The 25,014-nt window shown below is 37.5% G+C and overlaps 1 protein-coding gene across 6 annotated transcripts in view; it reads left to right on the top strand.

Annotated features, from left to right (window-relative positions):
• The window catches only part of PPM1B (protein phosphatase, Mg2+/Mn2+ dependent 1B), a 60,507-nt gene that overhangs the window by 6,425 nt on the left and 29,068 nt on the right, over positions 1–25,014 (top strand). For 2 of the 6 annotated variants that reach the window (XM_071806075.1, XM_065834380.2), the window contains exon 2: positions 17,696–17,840. The gene's annotated coding sequence lies outside the window, so the exon portion shown is untranslated. Of the gene's footprint in view, positions 1–10,400; positions 10,517–12,448; positions 12,799–17,695; positions 17,841–25,014 lie in introns of all 6 variants that reach the window. The other 4 variants (XM_065834377.2, XM_065834379.2, XM_065834378.2 and 1 more) reach the window with 4 other exon arrangements.

Genomic DNA, 25,014 nt, shown 5'->3' on the forward strand with positions numbered 1-25,014 from the left:
ACTGGGTTATTAGGTGTTTTCCCAGAGTTTTGGCTTAGGTTTATCTGAGAGAGGTCTAGATCATGCAGTCAGAAACTTCTCTGAGATGTGAACCAAAGCACAGTAAGTGGGGTGACAGAAATTCATGTCAAAAGTGCACTCCTAATGCAAACTGAAGTGCTAATATAGATGGACTGACTGGGTCTCCAAAAGACACCACAGAGCGTTGCAAAGGGTGTTGAGCTATGTGAGGGACTGGATTCTGCCTTCTCTTGCCTCCTAAGTGATGTTGTCTGGACTGCAGAAATTGTCCTACTGCTCTCAAAGTAAGGATTGTTTGTTTATCTCAACTAGTAACTGAATCTCTTCCCAAATTATTGTCCCTAGTTTTGAAATTGTGTCTGAAAAAGACTGATGTTAAAACTACAATAAATTCTGGAAAATAGTTCTTTCATGGTTTTACTTCAGTTAATCAAAAATGAAACTAGCTGTGTGAGCAACAGGTTATGAAGCCTGAGTTCTTGTGGCTTTGTGTCTTGTGGTGGGGTTTTCTGGGTGTACTGTATTGTGAGCTCTGAAAGTATTTTCGTGTTTTCGGGGCTCTGTCTGTCCTGCTCCTTATGTGAAGTTGGTTCTGGTAGCATAGCTGAGCTCCTGCTGCACTTGTCCTCAAGGGGCACTAGTTTAGATGTCTCTTCTTGATCTGCCTGTTTATTTCCACAAAACTCATAGGGCCTGATTATCCCTGAAGTATTTGTCCCTGTGTTAACTTCTGAATAATGGCCAGTTTCAATAAAACTTGAGGCTGGGGGAATCACACGCTGTAGCTTGGCTTCCCAAGCTTGTGTTTTATTTATTTTCCACTAATGCTATCTCTTGTTTTATTGTCTTTTTATATTTATGTTGTAGTTTAACCCGAGCTAGCAATAAAGCCACGATAGCTGCTCACTTGTCCCCCTTCCCTGCAACCCCCCCCAATAAGGGAGAGAATTAAAAGGGAAGGGAGAAACTTGGATTGAGATAAACACAGTTTAATACAATGAAAAATACTAATGCACTACTAGTAAATATATATACAAAATAGGAATAGAATATAAAATAAAAGATACTCAATGCAAATCTTCATGAACTCTGACGACACCAAGCAGCCAGTCCCAGGAAGAAGTACCTGGTCCCAAACAGCTGATTTCAAAGAGAGGAAAAAACAGAAAAAGGGATGAAAGGCCCAAAGGCCTCTGCAGAATGGCAGAAGGCTGAACTAAACGTCCTGAACTGAACTCCCCCAGCTCTGACAAAAAGAGCAAAGAAGAATGCACGTGAGAGAGATCATATGTCTGAGAGAGACTGAAAGATCCCGACTCTCCTTAAATCTGAAGCACGATGCTAATGGGTGGAGTACTCGTATTGGTCTGTCTGGATGTCAGTCAAGCTCTGCCCCATCCATGCACCCCTTCCTCAATGCCTCACACCTGTGGGCAGAGTGCTCAGAATGTCCTTGGCTCTCAGACCAGAGCAATTAAAAACATGCTGGGATGTTACCTCTTGTTCTCAGTCAGACTAAGTCCAAATAATGACTGTGCTAGCTATGGAAAAGAAAGGTTTCTAACTGCATGAAGGAAATTAACTTGTTTTCAGTTAAACCAGCACAGTTTACCAGTATTTTAAATTTCTTCCAGAAGAATTAAAAGCATTTCCCCCCCCAGCATTTCAGGCAACATATCTAGAAGCAGGAGATTATATTTCTAACAGCAACTTTTAAAAGGGTGCTAAAAATCTCTTATCCAGAGGATAGATGCAATTCTTGAGTGTATCCAAGTTGCTTTTTAATTCACCTTCAAATAAATACAGACAAGTCTGACATTGCCTCTGATGTATATTGTAGCCTTCTCCAACACATGCTATAATATGCATTGGTACCACATCCAGTAGTTTCAGACCATGATTCTTAGACAAGTGAATGATGTATTGAAGCCTGTGAAGTACAGCTAGATTGCATTTTGAGGGTGGTGGATTAGGAATTGGAGGGGGCAGGGACTTGTGTTTGTAGTCACCCCTGTGACCTTGAAAAGCTACTGAAACTCTAAGATGCTTTGAAACTTTTCCAATGAGAAATAGTGTACTGAAGCTATGTGGTAATGCAAGCTGAGTTCTAAGAGTTCACTTTTCAGTGTATAAAGCTAAATAAATTGTTCCTTTTACTTCTGTTTTAAGTGGGTCTATACTCAAAGCACTGACTTCAGAGAGCTTCTGTAAAGGTACAAAAAGTGAACCTAGCACAGATGTTACTTGGTTTCTTTCTGTGTCCTTTCTACTCCTACTCTTCGTTTCCCTAGCATAGTATAAAATACTTGTTTTATTTGTTTTTGTTCTGAACAACAAAATCTCATTCTGTTCAAAAGGCGCTCTGCATACCAGCTGGTGCCCAAGACCTCATTTCAGATATAGTACTAGTTGCAGACACTAGTTTCTACTGTCTAACATTGAGTTTGATTCTCTGTGGGACATTTGACAGAAATTGCTTATAGCTGATTTTTCAAGAAAAGGGCGCTCTTCTTTGGTGTGCATATTCAAGACAAACGTGCTGTTCTTATTTCAGCTGTTGTAGAACTTGAATCCAGACCCGAGGCTGACCTAGGTAGTGATCAGTCCTACATCTTAGACTGCAAAGAAACTCTGTCTGTCTCAATACAGCCCCAGTGCACAGTACAGTCTGCTAAGACTCACAAATGCTCCACTTTGGGTGTCATCAGTAAGAATCAAAGTGATGCCTCTAATGAGATTATTAACAGTGTCTAATTACGGGTGGGATTTACAGGCATCTTTAGTGAGTGTTATCCAGTAATTGTGGGACTGCTACCTATATGTGTATCAAACTGACTCCTCAGATGTGATGGTTATCCATTTACCGGCTTGTAATGTTTTCTGTCTTTACCACTTTTCTAGGAGATGTATTAGGGCAAGGGATTTTTTTGTTTCACTTTTCTTTTCTCTGAGATGGTGTGTTTTTTAATGTTCTTTTATGGGGTGTAAATGTGAAAAATACTATTGGACTACTAACGATAATAATAAAATAACAAATCCAGATGAAGCATTAGATATTTCCTGCTCTTTCCCTTACTGATTGCTTAGGCTGGTGGACAGATTTATTGGAATCGTCCAAAGTCTAGGTTACATTTCTAAGGAGCCCTTTTTCAAAACTAGTAGGAGGTTGTGCATAAAACTACAAATAGTAGAGGTTTTATACTTAAGCAAAATGAAAACAAACTTGTGAAAACAATAGCTAGAGCTAATACTGGAGAAGGGGTGAGTGAAACTTGTTCTGTAAATCCTCTCTAAGTACACCACAATTGAACTGCTGTTTAAAAGATAACCCAGAAGTTCATAGCATTCAATCTTTTAAAATATGATTTTATAATAGCAATTACTTGTTTTGCAGGAGGTTATCCAACCAACACTCCTTTAGATTATATGCATCTCTTACAATATAAAGAAACTAGAAGCAGATTCAGGTGACTCTCTCTTAGCAGTCATTTGTGGGATCACGGAAAAGATGAGAGTACCACCTTTTCAGACAATCGCATCAGAAAGAGAATGTTTCACAATGTTTGCTGGAGTCAAATAGCTCTGCAGTCTCTTCTGTAGGCAGTCCTTGAGAGCTCCTCTGATTTTTTTCTTCTAAATGGTAAAAGCTGTAGTTTAACATTTTCCTGTGTTTTAAAAATGAAATAATAACTAGGCTTGTGTTTGATGGGGAAGAAAAGCGTTGTTCGGACTCTTCCATGGTGACACTGGTGTTTTGTATCCTACTTTTATATCATAGTAAACAATAGAATTTATTTCACTTCTCTTTCCCTGTTAGTTTGACTTATGCTGAACCATGTCTGTGCTTCTATATGTTTTATTACTATATTTGAGTGTAAGATTGCTGAAGTTTAAGAGCTGTTGAAGGTCAATATCTGGCTTGTAACACACTAATAGGATGACTTTTCATTTTCTTAACTGGAATGCACTAAACATAATTCTAGGCCAGAGAAGAACTTCTCTAAAATATTCAGTGAACTCAAAATAGCAGCTGTTGTTAACCATAACAGCTTACTATGTGGTTTTGACTACTGTTGCAGTATTGTTTTAATTCAAAGAAAAAAAAGGAATGCTGTCAACTTAGAATGTCTCAGTTTTGGAGGGAAGGGGACAAAGTTACTGCCGAAACAATTCGGGGGGTGTGTGTCCCCCCATGTGTTTTTCTTTGTTTATTTTTGTTGTTTGTTTGTGCCTTTTTTAACCATGAAGTGAAATGGGGCTTGACTGTTAGAGTCAGAGGGGCATAAATGAATTTCCATTATAGTTCAAGTTTCTTGAAATGAGCTTGTGTGCTGCTCTTGCCAATGGCAAGGACTAGAATTTAACATGGTCAGAAAAATGTCACTGGAGAACATACTCTGAAATTGTGTTTTTTAAACCCTTTATTAATTTATATGTTGAAAATATTTTCCCTGGGAAGTCCTGTATATTCTCAGATATGTTTCATGACCATGCTATTTTTAGTCTAAAGTTTTCTGTATTTCTGAATCTGTACAGATGGAAAGTAGAGGCCCATGGAGGAAAAGTACTAACCAGTTACTACTTGAAGTGATGATTTTTTTTTTCACTCCTTTGTTTTGTTCAGGGTTACCAGATTCAAATGTGTTTTGTATAAACAAAAACATAGGGGTAGTAATTCTGTAAGAACTAATTTTTTTGAAGACTGTCTTAACGTTTGTCCGGACTTAGGACCTCATTATTTCATCAGTTTCACAAAGAATACGAAGTTAATGTGGAAAACTTCTTAATGTGTCTCCCCATGCTGTCCCTTCTTCCATAGATCTTGTTTGTTTATTGAAGCACTGATTAAAACAAAAGGTCTTGCATACAAAGCAAACAGGACAGCTTAAAGCTGTCCTGAACATTCAGATTTGTGCTTGAAGCCTTTCTGAAGTGATGGTCCTAGAACACTGTATTGGAATCTCCACCTTCCTTTTCTGCTATTTATTAGTATCTTCTTTTTAGTAATTGTCTTAAGCTATCAGAAACACAAAAAGATTTGGTGAACCTGGACTACCTTCTTCTGCACAGTTTATTTTGTTCCGATTTCAGAACTGTTGATTCTTTCCACTTAGTGTTTATCCTCTCCTTGGGTCAAAGTCTGATACTGTTACTGCAGGAGGAAAACTGAAATGAGGCAGCAGAGCAAATGAAAAGTAGTGTTCTTAGGAAAAAAAAAAAACGTACAATGCTTTCTAAAGAACTGAATTCATAAATTCACTGAGAATTTAAGATAATCCAGAGAATACTTGAGTAGGCAGAGCACACTATCTGTCAAGTAGTATTCTTCCTTGTTCTCTTATCACAGGGATCTGGTTTTTGTGCATTCATCTGTTCATCGTGTGAAAGATTGTTATCAACAAATATGCAGCGTTTTATTACCAAGTTCTGCTGTCTGCCATTAGCCTACTGGAATTATTTGCCTTTCAGAGGTATCGTCACAGGCATGGGTAAAAACTAACAAGTGTAAGTTGACCACTGACATCTGTATTGCTAGGTGGGATGGGGAGAAGCTTCTTTATATTGTTCTTCATTCTTTCTCCTCATTTTTGTTAACATGTGGTTTCTTTAAACTCATTCTCTCTTCTTGTATCCCTTCTTGAGAAGGGATGGGGGTGAACAGAAGAAGCTTTAGTCTAAAGTGCTTTTTCCTGAACTGTGTAAAAGGTGGGTTTTTTTCTTTAATTCTGAACTGTACAAAAACAAACCCGCTGACAGAGGAAGACTTAATGCATGGCATGATCTGTTCTTATGATGGATTTAAGGTTGCATGGAACTGGTAGACTTGTATCAGTGTTGCTGAGGAAGCAAAAGTTCCTAGAAGGTCTTTGGGTGGCTGAAAGGATGTACTTGGACTAAACTGCGATGTTCAGAGAAGGAAAATCAGAGTGGGTTGATGTGAACCAGAATAATTTTTCCTTTAAGAAGTGGGGGGGAAGCAATAAAGCTTGTTAGGTTTGGCTGCCAAAGGGTAGTGCCTTCAAAACCCTAGAGACAGGACAAAGGTAAACCCAGCAGAGTTAAAGGAGTAGATAGCATGTAATTCATTTGAAGCTGACTTCATATTTCTGAATTTCTTCCATGTTGGTTTCTAGTCATGAGATCTTAGCTACCTCAGTGAGAGTGCTGGGCACTAGATACATCTGCTTCCTTTGTCAGGCAGGCACTGTTGTTATTTCTTTGCAGCTTTTTAAAAACAGTGGACCTAACATCTTGGAAGCTGGCTCACTTAATGTACACGATATAGCTTTGTTTTTTCTCTTAGTTATGGGGAGTTCATTCCGTCTACTCAAACAGCTTTCTGCTACATGCTGCTTAGTTGGCGAGCATCTGTTATCCCTCTCTTTAGTTAAAGGTCCTTAGAATAATTTGTTTTTTCACCAATTTTCAATGTTGATACAGTACAGCAAAGAGTTCCTGTTAGGCCTCTGCGTGCACTCACGCAATTGCTTCTGGAACTCACTCATAATCCTGACACTTTCATTAAGGAAGAGGTTCCAATATAATTACCCAAGTATGTTAGGGCTGCTGTATTTCTGCAGTCTTCTGCCTCTGACCATGTGCTCCTCTTCCTCCTCATGCTGATACTTGGCTGTGTCTTATCCCATGGTGAGTGTGAGTTAAGCAATATGTGTATGTTGTGTATGTATTGCTGAGGTTAATTTTCTTTTAGTTTAGCTTCTTGGATCAGCTTGCTACATGAGGGTATGAAAGCAACTACTGATGCAAAAGTTGGAGTAGAAAGTACATGTGGCAGGAGGTGGGCTTATAGCAGGTATGAGTTTAGCTTTGCCTAACTTGTCTGTACTCTGAGATGTTTCAAAGAAGGTTCTTTTAAGGTGTGGTTACTAACATCAGTTTTTCAAACGAATGGCTTGGATACTTGATGACCTATCTTGAGAGTGGAAGTCCTAAATTTATTGGGAAGGTTACTGCTGATGAAGAGGAGACCATACTGGAAATCATGGAACTGTTACAGTGTTAGTAGTGTCACCAGCCACGTTGCAATTCTAAAGCAAAAGAACATGCAATTAAATGATATTAAAACCAATATTATAACTAAATTAAAAATGTTCATATCTTCTTTTGGATTTTCCCCAAGTGCATTGCTTGCTACAGATGTTGATATGACTGCCTTCACGGCAGTTATTCAGGTTTAAATAAATATCATCACTTGCTGACAAGAATATCTTTATTCTGTAGGCACATGAGATACAGCAGAAACCAAAACTTTACATAGCAGAGGTCATGCTAAGGAGTTTGTCAGGAAGTTCCTGAGCGAGTCAAGCTGTTTTTCTCTGCTTTTTGTCACGTTTGCAAATTTCCTTAGGGGATAAGAGGACTGCCTCTGGGCTGTTTGCATTGTTCACTGCTTAATTTGGAGCTAGAGTATCTTATCTATTCCCTGCTTCAAGTATAAGTTTTGAGGAACTGCAAAGGGACTGAAGTATTTTGGATGAAACATCAGTGATTTCATCACTTGTAGAGACTACAGTTTGCAGTTGTTTGTCAGGCAGTGACTGGTTTTGTTTCCAGGAGTCCCTAAATTTGTTCAAGTTCAAAGGTCTCAGTAAAGTGGATTTTCTTTCAATACAATCTGGGAGAAATTCAAACCATCTGAAAAGTTGTAAGCAATCTGAATTTCAGAAATTCTTTCTAATGTGCCTAATGAAAGATGGTTAAGTTTTCTTGGCCATTTACTATTCTTTTCCACTCCTTTCTGATCCCTTTCTTTGCCTCCAGTTTCTATAATAAATTTTAGGTAGAGTTATAAACACCCATTTTTTTCCTTTTATAGCCTCTGCTATTATTGTCTTGTTGCCAGTTACCTTTAAAATTAACCAGAAACTCCAATTGTTTGGCTGTGTTCACTTGTTGAGACCAGCTTATTTTTATGCACAGAGTTCTTATATTTAGGCTTTGGAACATTTGAATTCTGCAAATTATTGAAGCCCAGAGATGGTTCCTGTTTACTGTTTCAGACATCCTTCTTATGTTACATAATAAAGAAAACTTTCTATTTAACTTGATAAAAGCATTTTATGCTGCTTTACTTGAATGGCACTATCAATAAGGAGTTTATATCAATCTCTGTAACAGAGTATTTCTGGGCCCTTGAAAAAGAAGGTGACTGGCAATAGGATGGCTTTACCATGGGTCTGTCATGCTTCACCAGCCTGACTGCCTTCTGTCAAATGCCTAGGCCTTCAGTGGAAGGGAGAGCAGTGGATGTTTTTTTTTTTTCACTTTGACCTTAGGAGGGCTTTTTATATTATCCTGCAGAGCAGTCTTATGTACAGTATGACTGGGAGAATGACTAGGAAAGTGAAAACTGGTTAAAGAGTCATCTCAAAGGATGACAGTGGTTCATACTGTGTTTGGACAGCAGTTACAACTGGAGCTCCTCAAGCATCTGCTGTGATGTTTTTTCCTGTAGGGCTACAGACTGGTTGGATTGTAACTCTACTGAGAAGGACATGATTCTGGTGAACAGTAGGCTAAATACAAGTTAGCGGTTTCCCCTGGTAGTAATGAAACAGTGTTATTCTCCTTTAGTTGGTGTTTGTTCCAGATGTTCCCAGACTGCATCTGTAACAGTGTGTCCAGTTTTGCTCTTGTTTTCCCTACCCCCCCAATAAGAACAATGTTGATAAGCTTAGGGCAAGTCAACCAAGATGGTCAGGAGGGCTGGAGTATGTGACCTGTGAGGACATGCTGAGGGCCTATAGTGGCCTTGTTTACCCTGGGAAAGAGACACTTGGGAGGGACCCAGTAGAAACCATCTGGTATATACAGGAATGGATACCATGATGAAGCCAGTCTCTTTATTGAGATGCAAGTTGGAAAAACAAAAGGCAGTGGTCATGAATTGAAATGAGTGGCTATATGTTGAAAAATTTTTACTGTAAGGGTGGTTGTTAAGAGGTTATAGAAAGGAACCTGTGAGACTCTGTGGAGGTTTTCAAGATCTGAATGGATAAAGCCCTAAGCAACAGTGACTGAGTTCAAAACTGACTGCACTTTGAGAAGGAAAGTGAACTGGGTGACCCCCTGGATCCCCTACACTCGGAAGTGTTCTTAGAAGAATCACCCACGACAGGAACATAAGTAGCCAAAATAATAAATACATTAAGTTTTATTTGGAAACTTGGTTCCTTGTGTAAATAACATTTCGTTCTACTGCTACTAAATAAAATAGCTTGAACATAATCAGTTGCTGTTGATGGCTATTTTCTATATTAGGCATTAGTTACTTGAAATCTGCATATTGAGTAAGCATTGAATAAGTAAGGTACATTCATTGAATAAGCTCATTTCATCTAAGAAAGGAAGGAAAAAATAAATCTTTGCTGGTGTGGAAAAAGAAGTTTGAGAGCTTTACAGTGATCAGTATATTTTGTCTCTCACTCTCACCTGTTATTCTGAACCTTATAGTAAAACAAAGGAAATTGTAGAGCAGTTGTTGTTTGAAGTTACTAGAGGGAAAGATGCTGGAAATGGAAACTAAATGTTGGTTTCTCTGAGATTGGTTCACTTCCTTCTTTGCTCAGGCCTATGAAAAGAAGCTGTCATCCTAGATGCTATAGAATATGTATACATCTTCAAAACAGAGAAGTCTTTAGTCAGATTGTCATGCTTACAGATATTATATACTGGTACAATCTAGGCATGGTGGGTTTACCTGTGATAGCCCTTCTCAGATGTTTGTGTGAAAAGCAACTTTATTTCTTTCTCTTAACCAAGGTAATTTTGATGAATAGTCAGGTGTGTTTCCGATTTGCTTTTAAATAAACCTGTAGAGGCTATGAACAGGCTTCTCTGTCGTGGTTTCTGTGCTTTAGAGTAAGCTTGAATCTCTACTTTTAGTCTTCCTTTGAGTCCAGGATTTGGATATATTCTGGTAAACAACCGCATTAGTATGCCAGACTTTTCCACCCTCTCCGCTTAAACATGCATGCGTACACAGAAGTATGTGCAGGCTCTCTCTGTCAGGTGGCTGTACGTATTCGTGGTTTGGAAGTAGGTTTGCTCACAGCTCTGTGAAGGTGGTACATATTGGTAGTTGGGGTTTTTAACCAATAGTGACCATTGAATGGTGTAGCTTTGATCACTTCATACTTTCATCTCTTAACAAATGCAAGGCATTCACGTGATCTTTACTGCATTACCTTAGATAAATAGGAACTTCCTGACTAACTTCGTCACTTCCAGTGGTTCATGTGTTTTATTAGTTCCACTCTAGAAGCTGCTTTTAATCAGTTTTTGAGCTATAGATTTTATTGAATATTGTGTTTAACTAGGAGAGAAATTGGTCAATTCTTCCATCTTACTGCTTTCAGACTCACAGGCGTTTCTGTTTTATTCACCTCTAATATACAAGGAAGAGGTTTTAAAGTGAATCTTTATCAGAAGGACAAAGATCTGGAAGAAATGTGACTTTTGTACTGCTTTCAAGGTAAGACTTTCAAAATTGTCCACAATCAGATGGCAAAAAGCATGAATACTGAGACTTGCAAGATGGTACTGAGTTCCTGGCTTCTTGCATATTATGCTCTTCCTACAGAAGATATTATGGATATTTATTAAGTATCTGCATAATTCTGTGTAAAGACACTAATGGTTAGAGGCATATCAGCTACCTGTGGCTGTGTTCCTTAACTAAAATAGTTAAAGTAGGTTGCTGTGTGTGACTAGTGTGTATTAATACTATGCAAAGCTGTCTTTTGGGTAGTATAGGTGTTTCCACTTGTAAAACTGATACACTAAGTTGCATGATATAAAATGGAATGTCTTACTAAATTGGCAGCATCTTATTAACTGGTTTTGGTTTGCTTTAAGGTCCTGTGCTGAGCGTGTTGTATTTTCTCTGTGAATGCAATATTACAGCTCTTGAGTGACAATTCCAGTCAGTTTCAAAATACCAGGAAATAATTGGCAGTCAGAGGGCAGGTTTGCTGCATTTTGGAAGGAAGAGTGGATGCATTGCTTCTAATAAAGCCATGGCTTCAAGCAGTTGTCATCTGTCTGCAAGGCAAAGCACTGATCAAGTGGTAGGAGCCTTTGACATCATTCAGCAGAGTGATACCATTGCCTTCAGTTTCCATGCACAATTTAACAAAATGCTTAATAATGTTTGTTGCATTGTTCCCACACCATCCCCAGGGAAGAGGAGAGCATATAACGAAGACTAGGGGGTAAAGTCAGTAGCAGACAAAGTGGAATTCCCTCCGGTGGGACCAGTCTTGATGGACCATCCTGTTGACTGGGCTAGGATCATGTTCATGGCACTCAAAGGGAGGCACTGAAAAAGTGCTGCTGATGAATGGAGAGGCACATAGCTGTCCGTCGCGGAGATGGTACTTTGTGTAAGAAGAATACAAGGCCGAAGTATCCAGCCCCAGGACAGATAGTGGAGACATTCACATGGAGTCACTCGAAAGAATGTAGATGCTTTGGGGACTGAAAGGTATGGGTAGCATTTAGGCAAACAGCTGCCTAATGCTAGCTCTTCAGTTTTGGGGAGGTGGAGACCTGCTGAAATTGGCACTCATTGTGCTCATTTCAGCACCTATTTGAAGGCTCAGGTCAGCAGTCTTCTATTCATGTACCTATTTCTAATTTGTTGTGACTGTGTGGTTCTGCTTTTTATGTAGTAGGTTTTACTGAATTATCTGTGTAATCCCCAAGCTGAATGTCTACTTTTCTTTTTAAACTGCTAAATTCATCAAATTCTTTCAGTTGTAATTCTGCAAAAGCCTGAATACTCGAGTATTCCTTTGTGAGCAGATCTTTTTTTTTTTTTTTTTTTTAAATTTATGGCTACCTAGTTTAATCCATGCAGTTTGTTAAACCCAGTGTAGAATACATGCAGGTTGAGCTTAACGTGTAGTAAAGTGGTAAGACTGAGATGCGAGGTTTGAAAGATAGAAATGTTTTTAAAATATCTTGATGTGTTGCCTCTATAAATGGGATGACAGAGTAGGGTGTCTGCCCCCTTGGTACAATTAATGTCTTCTTTTATGCATCTTTGTGCTAAGATGTTCCATCCCTGTTCAGTCCAGAAGGGCATGTCTTGCAGCCAGTAATACACAGGAGCAGTAACCTTTGGTGGAGTTGGAGATGCTGTCTTAATCTGTGTTACCCAAATTCGCCTGCAGCCGATGTCTGACCTGAAGAATTACATAAAATGAGTGTTGAATTATTAACATGCTTGCTTCCTGGAATGCTTTTTGCTGTCAAGTCCATGTAGACCTATCATTATTGCATTGACTGCCTATGATGCCCTTAAGCACTCTGTCTGTTATTGATTTATTGAAAACTGGCATGGTCTTCTTGCATGTTAGTTTTAATATTCTTATTGATAAAACTGCCCTTTGAATTTTTGCAGGTATAGTTCGACATGTATAGTGATACTTGCACAGTGGCAAAATTAAAACAATTTTTACTCAATAGATACATTTGAAACTTCAGCATTGAAATACATGTCGCAAATCGAGAGAATTTAAACTGTATTGATTAAAAGTGAGTCAGACTGATTTATTCTGAAACTGAAGTTGCAGTACTAATTTGGATAAAACTTTGAGTATTTAAGCTTGCAAGTTGCTAAATGGCTGCTTCTTGCCAAGTGCTCCTCTGTTTAGATGACAAGTGAAGCAATTCAGATAGCCTCAATGCAGACACCTGAAAAGATTCCATGTGTCCAGGCAACGATACTGGAGACTGCTGCCAGAAAAAAAGGTAATGGAAATTTGTTTCACTCTGCAGTTCCTAGAGGTCCTTCAGACTTTCCTAAAAAGTTTCTCTAGCGTGATGGAAAAGTAGGACATACTCTGAAAGTGCGTGGGGGAGTACTGTGTTCTTTGGAGTAGTCTGATAAGCCATCTGTGATCTGAAACATACTGTGGATTGAATAGTATATGTCATGTGATTATAGGTATAGTAGTCATGTTACAGTATGGCAGTGTATCATTACATATGTAGGATCAGCTGCTTCTCTTAAGCATGTGTTTATATCTATATTATCTATGCACTTTGAGATATACCTTATTTGAAATGAACTAAATCAGTTCAACTGGATTGAATTAGGAGGATGATAAATCTGTGTTAGCAATAAGGGGGTAAATTTCTAAGGAAGTAGACCCCATTGAAAATGTCTTTACATTTCTAAGTGCTGATTCTCTTCATACTAATGCAGTACCGTTACTGAGGTAACTTTGCTATTAGGTGGAAAAAACTTCTTAACATGGAAGAGACTAAGAAAATATTCTAAAACTGTATTTGAGGTGTAAAAATGACTGTGTTTTACCAGTCTCTATTTGGAGGCTTCAGTTCCTCTATTATTTAAATTAGTTCTTTTGGAAGATTGTGTGTGTGTAAGCTGTTAGTTGACATAACAGATGCTTGAATTATCTCCAAGTTTTGTGCTTTGCAGTAAACATTAAAATGCCTATAGCATAGTAAGTGTTAATGTTTGACAGCCTGTAGTACTGGTGTTCTTATGTTACTGATTTGAATGTGTGCTGGTGACTTTATTATGGTGTCGAATGTCCTTTTTTGCATTTAATTTTACTCTTTTTGTGTATAAATAAAGCATGTGGCTTAAAGTCACAAATAGATCCAAGTGGTTAAGCAGTGTGACAGAGAATTTATGCCTTCTGTAACTGTCTGCACAGGATCATCAGCAATGTCCACACTTTTTTTTTTAACCTGCTCTGATGGCTCAGGTTTAATTCATTTGTATCTCAAGACTTACCCTTAGAAGATAAGGGAAGAGGAGGAACCTTGCTTGCATTCTTGGAGAGAGGGGAAGTCCTTCCCCTAATCATCAGTATCATAGATAAAGAAATAAAATCCACCCACATAAATTTGATACAACTTGATTTCTGTCATTATCGAATGTATCAATATTAGAGAATTCTTGCTGTATTTTCTGTACCTGGTGCCAGCTGAAATACTGGAATTTTGATCTGCTGTTGTGCCTTTGAGAATCCTTTGTGGGATATTTGCTCTGAATACAGTATCTGTACAGAAAGACATGTTGAAGAAGCAGAGTTTAGGCTTTTTTTTTTTTTTTTTTTTTGGTCAGGAGCATCAGAAATATAAGATGTGGTATTGAAGATACAGTTGGTATTGGCTTCAGTGGTGGTAGCCAGACTTCATTCAAAAGCTGACTTGGTTTTAGAGGTTTTAGTTTCCAACTTTTTTCATTCTCCTTCACTTAACTGTTGTAACAAACACACACCTCACACCCACAAAAACACAAATCAGGGCTTTGCCCAGTCTTGGTTAATTCACAATGTTTTTGTATAGAACCAAGAACCACTTGGCAAATGCAGTGAGAATTCATTATCTGTTTATTACGAAGGATGAACAACTTTCTCTTCTGGGTGAAAGTTGTATGTTGTTTCAAGTAATTACATAGAAATTAACTCCTGTTTTAGTTTGGGCTTTGTCATATATGTAGAGCAAGGGAGAACTACTGTGTGAACTCACAGCACGACTAGCACACTCCCTTGGTATGTCCTCATATTTCTGGAAAAATCAGGTAACCAGCTGGATGCTTGTTTCAGGAGAGGGATGTTGTCTTATGCTAACCCTATGTAGGGAACATGTGGTTAGGAGGTGGCGGTACACCAGCTAGACTATGGTGAGCTTACGCTGTTGCTCTTTTCCTTCTCTCTCCTACTACCTTTTGCTTCTGCAAAATCCTTTACTATCATCTGTGTGGAACAATTTACAGTTCTGGGGAATGATGTTGGCAGTGGTAGTATTGTGATGTCATAAGGTTAATTATGATGTATAGATTATAACTTCATGTTGATGTTCAGGAATGGGGATAGTTGGTTTGTTTACTTGTTTAAAAGCAGCAAAGATTTGGTGATCTGTTAAAGGTCATAGTTGTAGCTGGTTGTGGAGCGGAATAAAACCAGTGTTTTTCTGATACTCCTTCGACCAGAGTCTGGAAACTTGCAAAGGACTGGATGTTGTGTTGGGTTTTGTTTCTTTTAAACATGATTATTATGTTTTTAATCTTCAGGAAGACCAGTATTTCATGTCTACCCTTCTGTAAAATAACATGGTAGGGTTCTTCAAATTTCTCTGCATAACTGAATAACTTGTTCTCATGTGCTTACAATTAAATATTGGTTTACGTTCTTTACTGGTGATGTACTTATGATGGCTTTGGCAGCATAGTCTTTCTGTTCTAAAGAAAATACTGTAAACATGGTGAAATTCAGATTCTTTGTTATCAAAGAAGTGTTTAAGTTTTGCTCGATTTTACTGTGTTTTGATAGCAAAAATTATAAAAGTTTACTGAACTAACTTAGTCTTACTCAGATATTATGAGTTTACATACCCTGAAGATTTAAGGAGCCCAAATAAAATGTTTAATACATCTTGCAATTTTGTTAAGCTTTTAATAGGAAGCATTCAGCTTTATTCTGGTGATGTAATGTATGATTAGCAATCTGGGCAAAGGCATTTCATTTGTATATGTGAGCATTTTCTACATGCAAATTATTGGGGACTGGATCTAATAGCTTGTTATGCCAGAGATATATCATGACTCTAAATGTCTTTTCCTGTGGAAAAAAGTTGCGCAGCTTATTTGAAGAAGTAACAGTCACTACTGTGCAGAAGTATGTACAAGCATTGTCTCCTCTTTGTGCAGTGTTCAGTGGTGGAGTGTATATCATCAGGTATTCTTGTGTTTTGCGACACTAAATACTAAGTATTTTGTACTTCTGAGAATTAGTGTAGATAGAATTTGGGTGAATAGGAATATATACTGCTCTTAGCCCAAAATATCTGCCTTTGAGTCCACTGTCAGCAACCTGTCTCTGAGCTCTCACATTCTCTGTGGAGTAGAAGAATTCACAAGGATCAAGGCTCTTACTTCTGGAAAGCGTAATTCTTGTCTTCTGGTCAGCTTTTGTGAGTCAGCAGCTTGTGAAGGCTACTGGAGTAGCATCAGGAGAACTGAGGCTCCTGAGCGCTTCATCATACAAGCACCTGATATCCTCATCGTCATACAAGCACCCTGTATCCTCGTAGTTAATGAGTTCTTCGGAAGATGGGAGACAGTGCCTGAAGGGAGCATTCTGCTCACACATTCACTGCTCATGCTCTAGTCACTGGTGTGTTTAAAAAGAGGGAATTAAGGTATTTTGTGCAACTTTGTGAATCTCTGCTGCTTGTGGTGTTGTGTGGGTTTTAGTTTGTTGTTGGTTTTTGGTTTTTTTTCCTCCATAATTTCTTGGCTGTGGAAACAGCTTTTTTTACTGATGAACTGTTCAGCTTTTTTGGGAAGAGCTTTTGCCTTGTCATCCTATACAATGATTTAGGATACTTGCTGTCTAGTTCTTTCAAAATACTTTTTCAGAGTTCATTAGTAATTTAGTGGGTGCTGCTTAAGGTGTGGTTTCACAATACTCAGAGCAAATATGAATCGACAGCAGCTGCTGGTTCTGCATTTCTGGCATTGGCACTCGCTTGATCCTGCATTTCCAAAGCTGGTTCAAAGACTCAAGTGGCAGAAAACCATTGACTGTTTCTGGCTTAGTTTGATTCTTGAAACTGTCTGTCCTGTTGTGGTTCCTAAGAAGAGAGAGAGAATGTTGGGGAAAACACAAAGCTTGCAGCAGTGTAAAGTTACAGGCATAAAGCTTACTGGACCCCTACAATTCTTCAAACAATAGTAAAGTATTCCTTCTTTTGAGTAATTTCTTGCTTGTGACGCTTCATGGTAGTTGAAAAGCACTATTTAGTGTTTGGAAGAGGCAAGCCATGGTGAAATGTTGTCATAGCTCTGTTTTTCAACCAGTGGGCTTAAAGGTCTACAGTATGTCCCCTTTATCACTCATTCAGCTCATCAGAGTGCTGTAATCAGTTTAAAATCATCAGTATTACAATAAAGCTTGTATTTCCCTCATGTCCCAGACAAAGCTGGCTGTTGTCCAAAATTCTTCCTGTGATAGTTCCTTCTACCAGTGTACTGTCATGGCAACTTTTGTAAGATGTAGTGGTTTATAAGATTAAATATGTAGTCCCTGATCCATGAAGGGATTTGGGCATTTGCATCCTGTTCAAAACAAAGGGTAGATGCTTTTGTAGATAGACACATCTGAACTGTTAGTTATCTGCTACTTTTACATTTTAAGCTGAATTTATGGTGAATTTTATAGAAAAGACTTCTAAAGAAGCATGATTGTTATTTCAGAGGAACTGAAATACTTTTGAAACTGAAGCTTATTGCTTTTGTTTTAAACTCTTACACATTTTTACATCTAAGCAAGCAGAATAAGTAGCTTACAAATTGTACATGTAAGCATGCAGGCATGCAAAAGGTATTCACTCTGTTACTGAATTTAGGAACTTGAATGCCAGGTAATAAGCTAGATGACTTTTTAAGTGCTAGTCTGTGCTGCTAAAGGAAATAAAAAAAAATATGATTCTTTGTTAGCATGAATCTTTAATATGATGTTGAGAGAGTGTACTGAAGGATCTGACATCCAACCATAGCTTTAGTTCACGCACTCCTATTTAGGAAAATGTTGTATTCATGAAAAAATTAATGTATAAATCTGTTGTAAACCGTCTGGTTTAGCTAACTACTTTCTTTTTTTCTTTCTAGGAAATACCAAAATAAAGCAGATGTTTGGTCCTGTACTGTTATCTCAAGGATTTGCAAGTCATTCTGTTTTGTCCTTCTTGGCAGCAGGAATGTAAACTAATTCTTTCAGCACTGGACTTAAACCTTGACAAGGTTGCAATTACAGGTAAGAACAAATTCTGCCACTTGGAAATTTATAGGAAGGTTTAATTGCTTTTACTTTGACTGTTTTAATTTGCAGTTTGTAATTGACCAGGAGTTTAACAGGAATTTCAGAAAAGATTGGATAAAAAGATGTGGTTTTTCTTCTTTAAATGCATTTGGCTTTTGCTCAATCTTCTTTTTAGTAAGGAGCAAATATAACTTAAAATATAGTTTCTCTCTGCTATAGTACAAAGCACTGTTAATAAGTGGGGAAAAAAAAAACCAAACCTATTTTTTTCAACACCTAAATGTGTGCTGACCTAGATTTTTAGGAAGGTATCTTCTCACACGAAAGACTGTATGGTGTCAGTCAGTAGAAGTCATGAAGTGTTATGCCACTGTGGTGATATCAGCTTACCATCTGTGTGTGACTTTTTTCCCCTCAAGATCTGTATTTCCTCAAATGCAGTAGTAGCAGCAGTACTGCTTAACTTACCTTTTCTAATCAGTTACAGCAAATATGTAAATTTTTGTTACAAGCCAATTGTAGCTTTAACTCTTGAATTGCGTTTTCCAAGGGTAAAGGTTGGTGGTGTCTGATTCCAGGTCAGTGAAAGTGTTTTGGCTGCTGATTCTGCATCATAACTTTATCTGACAATGATGGAGAGAACTCTTCTCTCACTACTCAGTCGCTACCTTCTAAACTTGTGTAGGAAACTAAAAGTCCGAATTCTTTTACTCTGGCTTCTTCTTTTTTTTTTTTTTTTTAAGATAGATTAAATACTACAAAACTATATTAATTAAAAAAAAAAAAAAAAAACAAAACGACACCACCACAAATACCTGTCATAGAGATTGCATGTTTTGGTTTGTATGTTTCTGAATAATTTATTTCTGTTTTTAAACAGGTGGTATGTGTTTTGAAGACTATCCATGAAACAGATTTATTGCATATGCGGAATTTGCAGAATCATTATAAAGATAAGGCCTTTTGGTCTTGATTTCTGTTCTGGTATCTTTGACAGAAAGAATTGTTTGCCTTAGGCTGCATTTGTCAATAGTGGCAGTATAGCAGTCTGGACTGTTGGTATCAAGCAGTCTAATATGTCTTACTCTGGGTGATGCATAGGTCAGTGACAGGTTTGTGCCAAGGAGGTTGCATTCAGTGTTCTTCTGCTACAGTGAAAGAAGGGTTCAAATTAGTGTTTGGTTTGGTTTTGGTGGTGGGGTGGTTGTTGTTGTTATAACTCTCATCTGGATTGAATGTTTGTACTTAATTTGTAGTGATGTAACAGATTGAAAAAAGACACAACTCTTCTTAGACTGTTCAAGTCATAGACTAATCTATCTTGGCATGGACTTCTACCACTCATGTAGCCAAGCCCGTGTCTGACTTCTTCAGATTTCTGTGTGAATCAGCAAGTCACCCCTCAATTATGTAAATAAATGGTTTAGTGGTTCAGCAGACCTACAACTTATTCTGCTCTTTCAGACCTGTTTAGGAACCATTTATTAATGATACGAATTGGTGATTCATTGCTGCCCTATTCTCACTAAAATGCGTCACAAGCTTTTGGTAAACAAACATTGAGAAAGGTAAGAAAATAAGTTGTCTTGAATGTCTAAATTTAGAATAGGGGAGTACTCATTTTTAATGGCATACTGCTTCATGCTAATGAGTAAAAAACAATTATTCCATTTTAATACCAATAGTGCATTGTCGAAACATTGGCTCTTTTTCTTCAAGATCTTAGGTGCTATTTCTTTAGTAAAAACCTGGCTGGTTGTGGTTAAATTAATGATTAGTGATTGACAAGGTGCAAACTACATTTAACTCAACATAGTTGGTCTCTTATTGAATTAAAAGAACAAAAAATATTCTACATAGGAAATAGCTATGAACTTGGAGGGGAAAAATCATTTCTCTGTAGTGACGGGTGATGCTGCTTGATAAAGGTTTGACTGTAAAAATCCATCAGCCTGGGCACTGCTGGCCTTGTACTACATGCTGCGATTGCAAAGCTACATTCTGAGTCCACTTTCAAGTTTTCTGTGAAGTTCCCCTTGAATATCTGAAGTATGATCTCGAACTTTGCAACTACCAGACTGCATTCCAGAAAAATAAGAAACCACAGCACAGAAGTGTGCAAATTGTACACAGGCAGTTGCCGTATAAGCTGAGCTTGAAGATCTGAATTTACCCAGCTTCATCCATGTTTTAATGAGGTGCAAGAATGCAAATTATGAACTTCTGAAAAGGCCATGAGCATGCATGTTTTTCTGGTGTTAACAACGTACTAAAAAGGTTATAGCTCTTAACCTAGATCCTGGTGCTTCTCTCTTTTCCTACTGTTTTCCCTGTTGAAGGTTACTTCCCACTTGGATCTGCTGTCTAAGCTGCTGGCTTCTAAACCCACTGCAGTCAAAGTCACAAAGTTTCAAAATACTAAAACTAACTTTGGGCCTCTTCAGTGAAACAGTTCAAAGAGTAAGGGCAGAAGCATTTCAGTCAGCTGTTCTGAGTAGCTGAGGCAGAGGAGTAGTAGTAGTGTTTGCAGGTATTGCTACTGACATTGAAAACAGATGTGAATCCACAGTGTTAAATCATACCGATGTACCTTCAGACTAGTTTAAAGTAGCTGAAACACATTCTGAAATAATCTTATTTTTAAGTTGCTGGTTTAAAAGTAGTGTGGTGGGGGAGGGGGGGATGTTGCGTGTTTGGTTTGTCTTTGTTATTGTTTCTTTTCTCTCAACTGTTGTGAGATTAAAGATGCAGAAATTCATTTCAAAGTTACAGCAGTAGCTTCTAGACCTGTATTCTACTTGCTGATGGGGGTAGCTTGCAAAAATTTTGAAATGCCTGGTTTAAAATCCTATTGGGCTTCTTTCATGTCATCTTTGCAGGATTTTTTTTTTTTTTTAGTAGGCTCTATATTAAAGGTTTATATTGATACTTAATTTCTCTGTGTCATTATCTTTGGCCAGCTGAGATCCTTTCTGATGGTGACTCAGACACAGATTATTTGAAAACAAACCAAAAAAACCCTCAAAACAAATAAAACTCATAGTGAGTGCACATGAATTATAATCACTATCCTTTTATGTAGTTCGTTTTTAAGTGTAAGTGAAATATTGAGGTCTCATTCTTAGATTTCAGTTATTGTGGTTTGACTCTGCCAGTACTTGTGAGTACATAGTTAGAGTAGCTGTTACAGTCAAGCTTCAAGGAGAGCTCTTGCTCAAAAATTCAGTAAGTATTTGCCTAATGTAAACTTATGTAGTGCCACCATTTTTAATGTCAGTATGTCAAAAGCAATCCCAGTTTTTTGGGGATCAGAAATAAAGATCTGGTTTCACTTATTGAATGAACTTGTATTTAGAATACATATAGTCTAAATAGATAGTATAACTGTGGTGATAGTATAATGATAATATATTGTAAATAGACAGAAGATCACAGACAGATTACTTAGAATATTCTGTCACTCTGTTTCTTGTGTAAATACAAGTTTACAGGGAATCTTTATGAATGTCAAAACCATCTAACGTGTATGTAGACACATAGAATGTGTAAAGTGTGTGCATGCACATACTAACACACTAGAGAGATAGATGGAGATAGAGGACATCTCTACCAAGTTTGAATTTTTTACTTACATCAGAAAACTTATTTCTTTCTGCATTTTCAATAAGCTTTGAGATTGTTTGTCACAGATATTTTGATTATTTATTTGTCACTTACATAATTTTTTTTTTTTTATAGCAGGAACACATGTGTTTTGTAACAGGAAACTGTAGCACTGTTTTTTTTTTCCACAGTGCTGACTTATTAAACGTGACTGGTCCATTGACTGAATCCTTCTGAGGAAGAGACATTTTATGATACATTTTTATGACCTAAACCCAAAAGATTCATGTTGGCGTATTCTCATTATATGGAAAGATAAGCTTTTGCCTTCGGGACTGTTGGCCATCAAGACGTTTGTCTAGTTCTGATGTTCTCTTTGAAACGGATGTGTAATCTGAAAATTATTTTATAATATCTACAAAAACTTTGATTATGGCTTTTAAGTTTTAGAATTTAATTACATTTTGACTGCCTTCATGACAACCAGCAAGTAAATATTTCTGGCCTGTTAAATATAAATCTATATGGAAAGGAGCACGCTTTTCATTTAAAGTAGCTTACGCTGTAGTAGAAAATTGTGGATATCTGTAACTGAGCAAGAACCATTTGCTGTCTTGTAAGTAGAAAATCAGTGGTTGAGGCTGTTTTTCTTTTAAGTAGAGAAATTCAAACTTGAACACAGATCTGATTTAACAACCTTTTACTATGTGGCTGGTCCAATACCAAAGAAAGTCTTCACTATGTAGCTGTAGGGAGAGGGATACCTATTACTGATTTTGTGTCACAGGCTTTTGTCTTCCATACCTCAAAAGTGTAGATGTCTTTGGTTTCCTGAGCCTGCATTATTGCTTATGTTCCCTGTATAGGAGATAAGGACCTCATGTAGGATTTGTGTGAGGTAGGAAACATCAGAGAAGAATATATGTTAGGACTTCAGAGAAGTAAGGTTTGGGCTACATTTTTGCTCTGGGAAAGTGTTGTCAGCTTTTGTTAGAGACTCACAGCGCTGAACTCTCTTGGAAAAGGCTTAGCTGTTGATTTAAAACTAGGGGTGAAGAGTGGTAGCTAGAGCTGCTGCTGTAGCAGTATATTGCTCCATTTCAGTTTCTTCCATTGCCAGGGAGGGAGAAAGGCCAGGATTTTCTTCCTCTAAAGGCATTTGAGCTTTAGTGATCATTGGCACTTACCAAGTATGTATGTATGTATACATATATATATATTTTTTTTTCCCTCCCCAAAAGATGGAGAGACTACTGGAAGAGGGGAATTCTACGTTTCTGTTCTTGATCTAAAGAACAGGTACAGTTTTAGAGAACAGTGTGTGGAGCATGGATGAGAACTAAGGCCTTCTCCATTTCCCAGAAAGTTTTGGGAGTTGCAGTAGATGTGGTCTTGCAGATTTTTAAAGTTTCAGCTAATAATCTTAAGTGAGGTAAATATTTTCATCAGAAGGAAATTGAATTTTCTCAGACCAAGGAGCAGATCTGGTTGCTGTCTTCCAACTATGTAATGGGAGGGTATAGAGAAGGTAGACGTATATTTTTCCTAGAGATGTGTAATAAAAGACTAAGAGACAAAGGACTCAGGTTGCACTGATGGGAGTTTTGTTTTCATTATCATTGTGGACAGGCATGAACTGATTGGTCAGAGGCTGTGAAGCTTCCATCCTTGCAGACGTTCAAAGCTTGACAAGGATTTGAACAGCCTGAGCCATCGTTGGTGTTGCATATCATGTTGATTGAACTTTGAATAGGGGTTTGGACTGGATAAGCTCTAGAGATCTCCTCTGACAGGAACTACTCTGTGATTCTGCAACTTGTGAATTCTGACCTGACTTAAATGTCATCTAGGTGCTTGTGTAAAGATTGACTTCTACATAGCCTGGTGTGCTTAAAATAAGAGAGAGAATAATCAGGTTAGACCTATGATGGGCATTCTGTAGGATCTTTGCAGGTCAGTTTGACTGAGTCCCATATTTAGGTGTTCAAGTCTGTTTACTAATCTAGACTGAGATGTTAAGACAGGGACAAAAATAGATGTGAGTACAAGGGTACTATTTTTTCAGTGGAATTTTCTCTTTATAACCTTTCGTTTTTGAGAAGACAAGTTGCATTTCATTTGTTGCGTTCTGTTTTGTTTGTGTTTTTTTCATGTGTTTTTTTCATGTGTTTTTTAAAGCTGTTTTGATAAAAAAGTTTGGTGTGATGCCACAAATTTGATTAAAATAACTCTGATTTCCTTAACTAATTTGTACATAGGTAAATACGTAGCTGAATTTACTGCTAGAAATAGTTGTGTGTGTTTGCACTGTAGATGTGAAATTCAAATTACATTTCTGCATAACTCTTGGTAGGAATATACTATACTCACCTGTATGCCATGTCACTTGCTTGTTGTTTTCTGTAACTTCCTAGTACTTTTAAAATGCTGAAAGTTTTTACTGTTAAAAACAAAGATTTTAACAGAACAGGCATTCATCCATTTTAAGCCTTCTTTGTGCCTATCATTGATAATCTTGATGGAAAACCTGAGGTTTCAATGAGTCAGTGAAATCCCTGTTTCTCTTCCATGCTCACTGAAATGGCTTGATTTTTTTTCAGATTGTCTTCAAACCAGTTACTGCCTTTTATAGTCTACATAATATACACAGTGATAGAAAGATTTCTTCTTATATGTGTTTGGTGTCCTTTATAAGACGAGTGATAAGCTGATTCCGAAACTTACTGTTTTCTTACTGATTGCAAGTCAATATCTGCATCCTTTATTAAAGATTTGTAATATTAAATAGGATATTTAGAATATCAAGAATATGATCTTGGGTAGTATCATCTTTTCAGTTTCTGAAATGAAGTTATAATATTGTGTGCAACTTGTGAATGAGTGGTAATCAGCCATTTAAATCCTTTCACGAATCTCCTTTACTGATGTTAGTTCACCTATTAAGCTATGAAACTTGTTCAGCTCTTTACTTAGAACATTCGGTTGTTGAGAGCACTAAAAGCACTTGTTTGTAGCCTCGCTTTGCTTTTATAACACCATATGACACTGATTCTTTTTTGTTTTTTTTCAAAGTAAAATCAGATCTTTCAAGAGAAAGGGCTGTGAAAAGCATTTTGGCTGTGTATCTCACTAAGAAATGAAAACACACAGCAACAGAAATGAGGTAGCTTCCACTGGTTCATAGTGTTGCAAACACTCTTCAGATAAAAAGAAGAAAAATAATGATGCAACTAATTGTAGACAGAATGTAACTTACTACTTTCACTTGCAGATTACATACAGTGTGAAGCTTACAGTGTGTAACATAAGGTTGTGTAGTCATTTTATCATCTTTGCTATCCCAGATAATATAATTAGCAGCCAGTGGATGGTGACTACAGAGATAAAGAATAAAGGTAATATTTATGGTTTCTTGTGCATGAGATTCTTTAGATAATATCATAAAATTCAACTGATTGGGAAGGTGGGTGAAGTTTAGGATGGATAGTTTGTGTTTGAAAGGGCTTGATGACTTTTCAAGTTTCTAGAAGTATGGAAAGTATTTTGAGAATGTTAGATGCAGCTT

The sequence above is a fragment of the Patagioenas fasciata genome, chromosome 3 (assembly GCF_037038585.1).
Source record: "Patagioenas fasciata isolate bPatFas1 chromosome 3, bPatFas1.hap1, whole genome shotgun sequence".
NCBI lineage: Eukaryota > Metazoa > Chordata > Aves > Columbiformes > Columbidae > Patagioenas > Patagioenas fasciata.